Below are 13,810 nucleotides of genomic sequence, written 5' to 3' on the forward strand. Positions count from 1 at the left end.
GTGTTTCAGCTGGGTCTGTGTGACCTGCTAAAGACATCTGGACTGGGTCTGTGCTAGAACTGGCTGAGGCTGGATGTGGATCAGCTGTTCTTGTACTGGCTGACGATCCAGCATCTACTCTACTGACAAACTAAAGCATAGCCCCCATAAATTATAGATATTGTCTAGATATCAATGTTATCAGCTGCATCAGGCCCATTCAAATTGGCTCCTCGAACATATTTTCCATATATAAAACAATATTTATACTGTGACTTGGCTAATGTGATGCTTGTTATTTACTTAGATGCGCATCCATATTGCCCAGTCTGCCCCACTAATCATCATTTTAATAGTCAATACTCAATGTGAATTCACTGCTTTCTATCTTGCATTAGTCCAGAGTTGTAACTAAACTTCACTGACAGATAATCACTGTCTTGTTTTCAATTGATTTGTGCCTATCAGGAGCGTCATCGCATCCTGTCTGGGCTGGTCCCATAGATGTCTCTTGTTGGAATGCGCGAGTTTACTTGTATTGTATTTCACTCTAACACACTAACATTGTTCAGTCACAGTCTGGCAAGCAACCATGACGCAGCATCGAAATCATTGTGTCTTGTGTCTCTTGTCTTGTCAGAGACAAGAGATGTGTTGCTCAGCTCGGTTTAGCAGGACAGATCACTGCAGTGAAAGTGAGGCGGGGCCTTCTGATCTGCACAAGAGTGACTTGATTACTATCACTGCGTATGCCAGTGCCGTATGCCGGTTTACCAGTTTTACATTTCTTTTCAATACTGCTCCCCAAAGCTAATAAGAAAGTTGCTAGTAAAAAGTTGCAATAACTAAAAATACTCAAGTAAAGTACAAATACGGAAAAAATCTACTTAAGTACAGTAATGAAGTATTTGTCCTTTGTTACTTTCCACCACTGACCCCGGTAAGAAGTAAACCACTGTTGTGGTAGCCTACTGAAAACCCGGGATAAACCCTGAGGTGACCTCAAATTGTAAAGTCTGAGTTGACTGACTCTGTCATGGAAAACTAAGTTCCAGAACAGCTGATCAGCTGATCAGTATGATCAACTCTGAGTATGTGCACTCTGAGTTAAGATTGTGCGTGGTGAATAGAAAAAGCCATCATCAGTGGAGCTTTGATACTATGATTCACTATGGCAACAGGCAAATAAAAGGCAGAGCCTCCATTTTAATCCAGTGGAAGTAGAGATATTAATGCATGGATATGCGGACCATGCACATTTATCTTTTAAAAGAAAGAGCCTGGAAAAAGTTTCATTCAGTGATGTCCGTTAATTCATAATTTACCAGCCTTACATTTCCTTAATGGATGATAAAGTGATGGAATCTGGCTGTGCATTAGGCTGAAGCCTATAATATATTTTAAATAGATTTGTTTAGCTTTAACTGATATTACACATTATGTGCAATAAACATTTCAGTGGAAGTGCTCTAACAAATTGACAGCTGTCTTGTGTGCATTATTTCGATCTTCAGTTTTATAGACCTTGCCCAAATCTATTCCCCAATTTGTATTAATTCATTTTTAGTTGTTACCTAATGATTTATTCATCAATTTAAATGATTTCAATGCAGTTTTGTAATTTCACTTGCTGAATTTCTTCTGAATCTTTACATTATTTATGATTTTTTTGATGCTATACAGACAAATTAGGGACAGTATGTAAAACCTGCTGTGAAGCCTGATTTACCCCGACTTAAAGAGGTGCAAGCCTCTCCGCATCTCCCCCTCTCTCTCCCTCATCCTGCTTCCCTTAATCAGCAGATTATGGGTTACTCTTTCAATTTACCAACAAGATTTTGCCACAATCTCAATCAGCCAATCACATGGCTGCTGTCAATCTTTACATATGTTACATCCTCGCTGCTGCTGTCAGCTGTTGTTTCAGTCCTCCTCCACCCTCCTCACCTTCACTTCATCATGTCCAGTGCAGGTTGAACTCATCAGACGTCCTCTCCACATGCAGATCTTCAGCATCCTTCCACCACCACCACTGTCCAGACCCCAACAATGTGGATATCCTATTCTACTCATGGCTTCACCACCCTCTTTACAATAATATGGCCACTACGGAGTCACCGAAGACTCTTCACTTTTCTCAGCTTCATTATGCATGTCAATAAAAATACTTGTCCACTCATAATGAAGTCTCTTCTGATTGAATAGCTGCTGTATAAAAAGCGACTGGGATCCCATGTTCACTTTAAATACAGTTCAGAGTATAATGAATCAGTACTGTAGATGAGTCACCATCTGCCAAATACAATAATTATAGGAGGACTATAATGATAATTCTGGTGATTGTAATAATCATTGTGACTTTTGAATGAATTATCATTGTGATGAAGTCAGAATCACAAGAACACCAGAACATGTCAAGAATTTGGCTATTAATAGGATGAAAGCTCCGGGGATCGAAGGTGATGATGATGAACATGGTGTAAATGCACTGAGTAGCCATGACTGACCAGTTGCATATGCTTACAAAGATGGTGCTGCTGCTGCTGATGGTGGTGGTAACATACATGACAATACCAATGATGGTAAGTTTGACAGTGATAACGGTGGAGAAACCTCTGCTGAAAAGCACCGAAATTGGTTCCGATAATGAATTGAAACATGTCATTTCTGATAATTGATATTTAACTCAGACACTTCCCGATGATTAATTCCCCTCATTCCAGATTCATTTGAAGGGCCCTTGCCCATGCCAATTCACCAAGTATGAAGTATAATCCTCGCTTATTACTTCTAATATCGTTCTACTGTCTGCATAATAATTCATTCCACCGTTAGGCTGCAATTTTCCTCTTGGTGAATTACTCATTAAAGAGCTCATGTTCAGGATATGGAAAATGAAAGCATACAGTGTGAAAAGTATGGCCTCCGTCGGTCTTGAAATGTAGATCTGAAACCGGACCGACAAATAAATCTGGACCGTTGGAAACGGTGATAATACATCTTACACTACAAGTCTTGTTAATTTATTCTCTGATTGTAATCATTCTTCATGAATTATGTTTATGTGAAATCAAATCATAATTTGTATAATTTATTTGTAGAGCCTCTGGATCTCCCTCAAGGGTCCTTGGAACCCCCTTAAAGAACTATGGAACCACTTCCCCAAGGACCCCTAGAGGTCCCTAGGACACAGATTGGGAGCTGCTATAGATAGCTGGAGGCTACATGAGGTTAGTGGTTGTGTATGTTGTGGTATCTGTAAACTGTGGAACACACAGCAATACATCTCAATTACAGATAGTGAAGCACACGTCCCTGTGTGAATTAGGCCTGTGACCAGAGGTGTGTGTGTGTGTGTGCGTGAGAGCACGTCAACCCCAGTCCCCAGAGCCCGCTGCCAGCTGCAGAACAGGAGGCCTATGTTCCACTCTTTCCCAGTCTTCATTGCCTGAGCTGGGCGTCTCATCTCTCTCCTAACCCTTAAACCCTCTGGCCCATTAACAGGACCGACACCTGAAACAGACGCCAAGCAAAACATGCACACATAGACACACACTTTTTTCTTACAGTATTTGTGCGGACGGACAACATGTACTGTACATTGGAGCAAACTGTAAATATTTCTCCCCTTAGAAAATAATAAGTAAATAATAAAAAAATGATTAAGTAAAGAGATTTGTGCTTGGCCCTCCTCCACTATTGCCTAAATTTCTGGATTTGGATTCAATAAAATGCTACAGAACCACAGCACTACCAATGTTGTTAGTAGAGATGAATTGTACGCTTAGGGAAAGAACACTTCTGGGCATTTGAACTATATTTATTTAAATACGGACAGTACTTGGGCTCATAAAGTTTCACATGTCCACATGAAAGCACACAGGCCTTTTCAGATGGCTACCGTTCCACATTAGGTGGTCAGTTGTCGCAAAATCAACATTCATGCCAATGAAAGTTTATTGCCTAAAATAGTTACATTGTAAATTTCACTCCCTCTAGCTTCACACAAGAGCCTGAAAAGTTGTGTGGTCTGATGAGAAGTCCCTGAATGTGTGCACTGACATGGAAACCTCAACTCTGACACAATGAAGACAGAATTATACACACAAATGATGACAAAAATGCCATCTCCTTGTTTACTGCAGCGTATTCTCTCCCTGTGGAAGCTGTTTTTTTCTTACAGTACAATAATGAATGAAAGCAAATGGCTTCTTTGTTAAAGTCTCCAGCTAAAACTGGTTTTGGTAAGGGTAGAAGCTCAAGAACACACATACACATAAAGAAAAGCAACCCCCCCGACATTTGATCTGACCTTCCATCTCTCATCTTACTTTAACTCCCTCGCTGCCTCTCTGTGTAATGCAGTGCTGTTACTTAAGTGCTTTGGTGTGTGTGTGTGTCTCTGTGTGTGTGAAAAGAGAGAAAGCTTGCCCAGTAGGTAGTCTGCAGCAGAATCAAGCTGGCAAACCATCTAAGGGAGACAGAGCTAAAATACCTGTAGCAAAACCAAAATTGTGTCATTTTCTCTCTTCACTTTGGGGCGGCAGTAGCTCAGTCCGTAAGGATTGAGGGTCGCCGGTTCAAATCCTGCTCGGACCAGAGTTGCGGAGCGAGGACTGGTAGCTGGAGAGGTGCCAGTTCACTTCCTGGGCACTGCCAAAGGAGGCCTTGAGCAAGCTCCTGAACCCCCAACTGCTCGGGGCAGCCCCCTCACTCTGACATCTCTCTGTGTGTTGCTATGGGTCGTGTTTGTGCATGCGTGTGTATTTCTAATACTGTCTAGGTCCCCCTTTTGCCAGCAAAACAACCCTGAGCTGTCGGGTCATGACACCATTAGACCTCTGAAGGTGTGCTGGCACCAAGACATTAGCAGCAGATCAGGGGTGTTGCTAGACATAAAGCTCCACTGAGGTACACAGGGTTTTTCCTGCATAGAGAAATTTTTGACGCCCCCCTAAGAGGTTTTAGCGAGCGCCAAAGGAAAATCCTCAGCGCCAAAATAATCCGAATTGAAAAAAAAAAAACAACCTTTGAAATCCTCTCCGAATGTGTTTAAATAGCCATTTATCAAAGAACTGTTGAGCTAGCAGAACATGAACTTAAATACGATGTCTTTGACTTCCAGCAGTCACCTTTCCTCTCATCCACAGTGGTGTAGGCTAATATCAGAAAATGGTTTTATTTGTGAAACAGCTAAATCTCTACTGTAGGCAGATCATCCAAATAAAGTGTACTAATATATATAAATATATAAATGCTAAATATATTATACTAACATTATACTTTCTTTTTAATGTTATAAATGTTATATTATCAAATGATCAGAAATAACAAGAAAATGCATAGATTTCGGTCATTAGGTAAGTTATTGCCTTTACTGAAAGCTTACCCATCATGCTTACTGTCCCCCCAAAGGCCCATTCTGAGCCAGGAAAAACCCTGGGTACAGTCCCCCCCATCCCCCATATCGTTTTTTTTAAAGCGTATGAAATGTGCTAGTATGTGTTTTACCAGCTTCCCTTGCTTAGCCTATTATTATTGGCACTGCCATGTCAGAAAGGGCTTTGACACATACCTATGTTACCACCAGAGCCGGTCCTGACCTCCCTGAGGCCCTTAAGCAAAATTCAGCTATGGGGCCATCCAGCTGTTATTTGTTATTATAAAGATAGCAATTATAAAGACAAAAATTGGATTAGCACACGCAGGTAGCAGGGATTGTCTGGAGGGGAGTAAAAATGGTTTTGCAGTGAAAAAGTAGCTGCCTGCTCTCATTGGCTGGATGTGGATGTCGAGTTGGCCGACTCCTCCAGATATTTGACATGCTAGATATCTGGCAGACGTCTGCGATGTGTCAGAAATGAGTCGGGGAGCCGTTTCGAAGCGTCGTTGAGTAGTTGACACATAACGACTGGCGACCGCCGATCGATCACTGATTTACCCCTGAACACAGGCCGAGCTCGCCGACCGGCAAATCAGGCTTAAAATCATGTAGTGTGACCTAGGCTTCAGTCCTATATGTTGAGGTGGGGCCTCCATGGATCGGACTTGTTTGTCAGCACATCCCACAGATGCTTGATTAGATTACGGTCTGGGGAATTTGGAGGCCAAGTGAACACCTTGAACTTGTTGTGCTCATCAAACCATTCTGAACCATTTTTGCTTCGTGGCAGGGACCATTATCCTGCTGAAAGGCCATTGCCAACAGGGAATACATGAAAGGGTGTGCATGGTCTGCAACAATGCTGGTGGTACGTGTTAAAGTAACCAGTATCCACATGGACCCAAGGTTTCCCAGCAGAACATTACCTGGCTTGTCTTCTTTCCATAATTCATCTTGCCATGTGTTCCCCAGGTAAGCAACGCACGCGCACCTGGCCATCCATGTAATGAAAGAAAACGGCGTTCATCGAACCTGGCCACCTTCTTCCGTTGCTCCGTGATCCAGTTCTGATGCCAACATGTCTATTGTAGGTGCTTTCAGCAGTGGACAGGGGTCAGCATGGGCACCCTGACTGGTCTGCGGCTACACAACCCCATACGCAACAAACTGCGATGCACTGTGGGTTCTGACACCTTTCTATCAGAACCAGCATCATCTTTTTCAGCTTATGGTCAAATAACAGTCTAATCAGTCTATAGTCCATCAAAATTTCACATACCGCTGTCTTTATACCCCTACCTCACCAGAGTGGTATCAATAATTGTTTCTGTTTTTTATCCACTAATTATCATGTGTCATAAGAGGAAAATAAGCTATAATAAGGTCATTTTGTAAAAAAGGCCCAATCTCATGAGGGAGAGATAATGAAACACACACAGTTCTGCACCTCACTGCGTGTTATAAAACTCCTCTGAAGCAAAGATCTAAAATAACTAGAAAGACAGCACAAAAAATAGTCAACAATGCCGGCTCAATGGGGAATGCAGGTGTTAGGTGACAAGGTTTTTGATCTAAAGTAACTGTTTCCTGGCTAATGTAGCTTTAGTCTTGAAAATTATGCTGTCTGATTGGCTAAGGAATTAAATTGGGGTGCAGGGGATCAAACCACGACCTTCTGATTAGTGGACAACCTGCTTGACCTCCTCAACAACAGCTGCACACAACTATTAACAATAACTTCTATATTTCCAAACACTGTGGTGGTGTTTTTATTGGTCGACTGAGTACATCCGCTTAGTTAAAGAGGGCTAAAACTGACTGCTGTGTCTCCCTCTAGTGCAGTTAGATTTCTGTTATGAATTGGTGCTTTATAAATAAAACTGAATTATATTGCTAAACAAGGGCAAGTTACAGGTTAGTTATTACAAATGTCAATGTGATTTTGGATGAGGTTTTCTGCTTTCACTTTGGCTCTCTCTGTCGGGCTGAATAACAGAGAGGAAACAAAATAGCCTCTCCCGTCTGAGTAACAGATCACTGAAAAGCAGCTCCTTCGCTCCAGATCTTTGAGGCATCAGTACCGGCCCCCAAAAGCCCCAATCAGCCGCTCCCTGTGCGCTCTCTCTCCCACCCACAAACATCTCACTCCCCCCTCTCTCTCTCTCTGTTCCGCTGGAGCTCTCTCACTCAATCTCTGTCTCCCTCCAGCCTCTCTCCACCCACTCTCTCTCCCTCTCTTCATCTCCTCCTCACACACTCATTGCCTCCCTCCATCTACCCCTCCGTCCTCAAACTAATTGAGGCAGGTGGCCTCTTTTATTCCCTCTCTCCAAATCTCTCAGCACTGCTGTTGTCAGGCAGCTCGATTACACTGTGTGTGTGTGTGTGTGTGTGTGTGTGTGTGTGTGTGTGTGTGTGTGTGTGTGTGAGTGAATGTGTATCTGGGATTCTTTTTTAGTACTGAATCTGAATCTGTTGTGGAAGGAGTCTTCATGCAAGCAGTAGTGTGTGTGTGTGTGTGTGTGTGTGTGTGTGTGTGTGTTGATGAACATGAAAGTGAAATCCTAATGGCACTTTTCTCTTTCAGCAGTGGCCTCTCCAAACGCCACTCTTTGGGCCTCAACATGCAATTAATCAATTCAGCTTGGTAAGAGGACCTATTTATACCTACACACACACACACACACACACGCACACACATGACAGAGTCTAATGGAGAGTCCCTCACACATTTGGCAACATGGCACCGAGAGAATGAGAGTGAGAATGAGAGAGCGAGTCAATTAAGGAGGAGTCATTGTTTGGCTGACAAAGTTCCATAAATAGCTTCCATCAAGCACTGATGCATCTCACCAACCAGTCAGTATGAACAAAAGCCAACCCGCTGCACTGGGCACTGCTTCATATATTTTTTTGTCTGTGTCCTAAAGGCTGTGTCCTTGTTTGCAATCAAAAATCATCCATTAGCAGTCGATTTCCTTACAAACACAAAGAAATGGCAGTGCACTGAAAATCCTCCTCACATGAAAATGATATACCCGTGATGCAAATATGGATTGTGCATACATACCAGGGATGTGGTTTGAATACAAATACATTATTTGGATATGAATCGGTTTCCAGTGGCATCTAAATGTGTCCAGGTAGTTGTATGGGGTAGAAATAAATATCATTGTACGGGACAAAATGTCTAAAAGGATAAGAGTCCATGAATGCACTTAGAAATGACTTGTTCCTGCCCTCTGGTCTTGTATGCCTTCATTTGAGTGGTAGGTGTGTAGTGTGACATTTGTTATTGTGTGTGAAAAATTAAATTGTAAATTGTTTGAGCAGCTAATTGTGATATCACTTGTAGCTTAGTTGAGTCATGTCTCTCAGTTTTCCTGGTTGTTAACTTTCCCACACCAAGGTAGTTAGCAGTGACTAAAAAGTGACAGGGCCAGCAGCAAAGGAGGTTTTATCCACCTAAAAGACCAAAAATCCCACTTCAAATGTACTTTTATTTTCAACAAGATCAGCCTGAAATCAAATTTCACTTTTCTAAAGACTTAAAAGATGGTGTGTATTTGTGTTTTCAGGGCCATTGTTTAGGTACCATGCCGGTACAGTTCTCTGTTTGTCACAATGACTGAGAACACACAGAGGAATAAGTCTTTGGACCTAAACACAGGACAGTAGGCCGAGCAGATACAATTCAAAGATTTAAATGAGCAAAATCAAAGAAACAAAAAGGCTTGCACGGTAGTCAAAGAAGGGTCAAGACAAAACCAGATAAAGCAATCCACATTTTAAAACATGTATAACACATTTAAAATATATATATATATATAATACATGACTAACTAAAAAAAGACAAGAAAAACCAACCCGTTCTCATCTCAGGTGTCATATATACACGCTTTGATAAAGCCATGGCTATTGTACACAAAACGATTTTGCGTGTGTATGATATGTTGCAGTTTGCTATAGCGTTGCAACACAAAGGAGGCTAACCCTACAGCTGTGCACATCGGCCTCATGGACAGCTGTCGGGTTAGCCGGTCGACATTCATATATTTACTGACTTAGGTTTAGGCACTAACTTCTGTGACGGTTAAGGTTAAAGTTGCCTCGGGGCTGTCAACACCTTGAACACAAACATCGCTAGCTAGCTAGTCAGCGACCGGAAGCGCTACTAGCGTTGGAAATTACACAGTGTGACCACACATTCCTGTGTGTCACATAAACTGAAAGGAGTTATTGAAGTGGGCTGGCAAACGGTACCGACCGATAGCCTACTACCGTGCCTTTTTCTTGCACACAGAAAGCACTTCTCACAAGACCCACCTCATAGTCTGTCTTGCTTGGCAGCCAGCGCTGAGTGTGAAATACAGCTATACCGTTTTTTATAAACGTGTTCATATGCGCATGCACCAAATGAAACTCAGCTTTCCAGCATTCCAGCAGAAACCTCTGTGGTATCCAGTCAAGAAAGTCTACTCATTATTAATAAATGACTCTGGACTAATGCAAAATAGAAACCAATGAACTGACATTGTAGTTCAAGATCGTTTATTGCCATTCATCCACACACCAAGTAGGCTAATGAACGAAACGTTTCTCACGGTCCAATGTGCTAAAAACAAAAACACAATAGCCTATTCAACATACAAGACAAGACACAAAACAAAAATCAGACATGCTGGCCCGCCGAAACAAAGAATGGCATTTATTGTTTAATGCAGCAGTCCTTACATTACATTAAACCAAAGTTACTGTGAATCTTTTGTGATTTTTAATGCATCCATAAAGGAAACCTGGAAACTGAACTTGCCAGGTAGAAGCACTTCTCCAGTAGGTTATTTTATGAGATTTTCACTATTAGTCAGGCCCGCAAAAATAACAGGCAAGTTTCTGAGATTTAGCCCATCTGTATGGGCTGATTGAATTATCTTAAATGTTTTCACATATTTAGCTTGATTCATTTACAGAGCCAGTGTGGGAGTTAATAATCCGAGAAAAAAAATCTTAGATTAAAGTGGTCAATTTACGGTTGATAATTTGGTGATTGTGGGATAAAATTTCCTCATTGCTCAATTGCGATTTGATTTTCTACTGTATGCATAATACATGGCAGAGGTGTGAGTGATGTTGCAGCCTTACAAAGTACAGTGATGTTGTTCCTTGAAAAAAAATACTATTTTTCAGAGAGTTTCTACAAATAAGTGCATGCCATGGATTCTACTTTCAAGTACCTCCATTGTGAATTTTTTGAGGGCACTATATGGTGGAATTTAGATAACAGTGTTGGGAGTAACGCGTTACAAAAGTAATGCAATTACAGTATTGTATTTCTTTTTGCTGGAACGCATTACCCAAAAAAAATCTGTAATATTATTATAATTACTTGTCTCAATAACGTGTGTTACAACTAATTTTAACCCAAAGTGAAGTGGTGTTTTGTTATTTTTAATAATTCACCAACACTGACAAACATTTTGGCAGCAGAAAAACAAGGGCCAGGGTGAAAACTCTTAACAAGACGGTAGCTCCCCTGATGGATCGTACGTAAATAGATTTCTATAGGCTGTGTGTTTTAACGAATTACTGCTGTCAGTTCATCCTGACCGATCCTGTTGGAGTGTCGGGATCTTATTACACTTATAACATGGACCCACACGATCTGCAGATATAACTCTGCACATCACTAGAAGCCACCAATGCAGAACATCTTACTATCAGAATAATAGTAAGTTTTGTAAAGCATTACAATTCAGCGACAGTAATATTGTTATGTTTCTCTCAAATGACAGTAACTAGTAATCTATAATGTATTACATTTTGGAAGTAACTTGCCCAACACTGTCAAATAACACGGTGAACAGTAAATGTAATGCACTATTTAGTAAATAGGAAGTGATTTCAGAGACAGCAGTAATCATAATGCGTCAGATAATAGTGTTACTAATAACATTAAAAATGGCTTGTATTCAAATTAAGCCATGGCAGTATAACAGTGAGCATGCAGAAGAGCAGGGCCCTGAAACCGAAGCAGCTAAATGGAATTAAGTCATCATACATTTTATTATTTACATATATGCTTTTCGTACTGTGACATGTCACTTTGTCTTATGTGAAAAATGTCTCTCACTAATCAGATTTCCCTGTCTCCAGGAACAAACCACCACACCACATGCTCAGAACCCTGGAACACTCTGCTTTGTCAGCCAGCCATTGAATTCACAGAATACTTCCTGAAACACCAGCTCCTCTCGCAAGCCAGCTCCATGTCACTCGCAATGTCTGGAACATGGATTCAATCCTCACCCAGCCCCACTCCCCAGCCTTCAGTCCTGACAATCGAGCCCGTTCTCAAACGTAGTTATTTAGAAGCGTCTCTATGAGATGGTCTGGGGTGTCCTGTACAGACCGGAAGTGCTAGTTATTAGCTACGTTTGTGATAAAGGTGTTGACAGCCCCCCTACACCCTTACCCTTACCGGTAGGGCTAGTTACCTAGCGCTAGCTAGCTATGTTCTTGATAAAAGGTGTTGACATCCCCCCGAAGCCCCTTCCCTTACCATAACCATCAGAAATGTTAGTACCTAAACCTAAGCCACTGACTTTATTCATGTCGACCGGCTAACCCTACAGGTGCAGGCAGGTCCTGAACAGGTAGGGTTAGCCTCCCTTGTGTTGTTGCAATGTAGCAAATGCGGGCGTTTCATACGGACGCTGAAGGATACCTTTAGCGTAAAATCCTTATGCTTTGTCACGCAGCCTGAAAGCGTCAGTTATGACGCATTGAGATGAGAATGCATTTATTATTATTATTTAATAATAAAATAAGTGTTGTTTATTAATAAAAAATTGTGCTTTATTTCTGGTTCAGGTCTGCTTTTGAGTACTGGACACAACCCTGACAAAAAAATTCTACCAGTTGCGCTCTGCCGACTTAAATCTGCTCTTAACTAAGTTTGGGTAAAAGGCAAAGTTAAAAAGCAAAGTCATTTAATTGATCTCTTTCCAAACATCATAAATAAAAGACTGAATATAGAACCCAGTTCAGCAAATAATTAATGATAATCATCATTCAGGCAGATATTGGTATATCAGGGTCCTTTTAAACAATGCAAATGGCACTCTTCTCTGTTGAATGCTCGCTTGTTAATTTAGGCTGAATATTTGGATGTATTTTTACAAACAAGTTTTTATGAATTGTGTAGTTATTGCAGTATATATGAATTTGAATAGGAGTGTTGCATTTACACGTTGTTGTTAATGTAGCCAAATGTGTCCCTAACCCACTATGAAGGTGGTTTGGGTGATTGAATCCGCCCTTGAAAGTCCATAAAATGCCGGTGAAATAAAAAATGAGAGGGCAACTAATGCCCCTGATAATTAGTAGTACCCTTTTTTGGATTTCACCCAGGTCATTTTTCACAAAGAGGTCACATTTCAATTTTTTTCAGTTGTCATGTGTTCATGCATGAATGTGACCAGTGTTCCCTGTGGACAACCACAAGTGACCCGTGTTCTCCTTGTCTTATGTGAGCATTAAGCAGTACAATATTTCAGAAACAGCAGTAGAATAAAACTGACTGACAAACCACTCAATCAACAAAAATAAACAACTAATAATTAATAAGGGAGGGAGAAAATTGACTATTTGGTGACAGACAACTTCTGTAAGGTGTGTTGACAATATCGATGTGTGTTTCAATAAATGTAAAAAGCTGTCCTGCTTGTGTTACTGCAAGTGTTAAATCAAAGTTACTGAATCATAATGACCCCTGACATTATGATGATGTATCTTCCTGTATTCTAATTGCCTTCTATCCACACACAGAGCACTGAGAGAGAGAAATGAGAAAGGAGAGTCAAACATCACTGCAGAAATCCAGTCTAGGCATGCTATTTTGTGATCATCATTTTGAAATGTCTATTGTGTTAAATGAAACGAATAGAATTACAGTATGTTTGAAATTGAATCTGCCAGCCAGCTCCATAACATCACACTATTCATCACATTTCATCTTATAAATACAGGTCTTCATCATGGCACGAGAGAGGATACTAAAGACACAGAGGTGAAAAAAAGAAAAATAACAGTACACATATACACTCACCTAAAGGATTATTAGGAACACCATACTAATACTGTGTTTGACCCCCTTTCGCCTTCAGAACTGCCTTAATTCTACGTGGCATTGATTCAACAAGGTGCTGAAAGCATTCTTTAGAAATGTTGGCCCATATTGATGGATAGCATCTTGCAGTTGATGGAGATTTGTGGGATGCACATCCAGGGCACCAAGCTCCCGTTCCACCACATCCCAAAGATGCTCTATTGGGTTGAGATCTGGTGACTGTGGGGGCCATTTTAGTACAGTGAACTCATTGTCATGTTCAAGAAACCAATTTGAAATGATTGGAGCTTTGTGACATGGTGCATTATCCTGCTGGAAGT

At 41.1% G+C, this 13,810-nt stretch overlaps 1 long non-coding RNA gene across 5 annotated transcripts in view; it reads left to right on the forward strand.

The window, feature by feature from the left end:
- The window catches only part of LOC119888812, a 72,150-nt gene extending 58,571 nt beyond the window's left edge, over window positions 1-13,579 (forward strand). The window contains exons 2-8 of one of the 5 annotated variants that reach the window (XR_005441955.1): window positions 1,952-3,209; window positions 6,153-6,230; window positions 6,335-6,449; window positions 7,950-8,009; window positions 10,959-11,090; window positions 11,516-13,430; window positions 13,528-13,579. This is a non-coding gene — a long non-coding RNA (uncharacterized LOC119888812). Of the gene's footprint in view, window positions 1-1,946; window positions 3,210-6,152; window positions 8,010-10,958; window positions 11,091-11,515; window positions 13,431-13,527 lie in introns of all 5 variants that reach the window. The other 4 variants (XR_005441953.1, XR_005441952.1, XR_005441954.1 and 1 more) reach the window with 4 other exon arrangements.
- Window positions 13,580-13,810: the final 231 nt, after the last annotated feature.

This window comes from Micropterus salmoides, unplaced genomic scaffold (assembly GCF_014851395.1).
Source record: "Micropterus salmoides isolate LMB-PRFRI ecotype aquatic unplaced genomic scaffold, ASM1485139v1 Ms_hic_scaffold_5, whole genome shotgun sequence".
Taxonomy (NCBI): domain Eukaryota; kingdom Metazoa; phylum Chordata; class Actinopteri; order Centrarchiformes; family Centrarchidae; genus Micropterus; species Micropterus salmoides.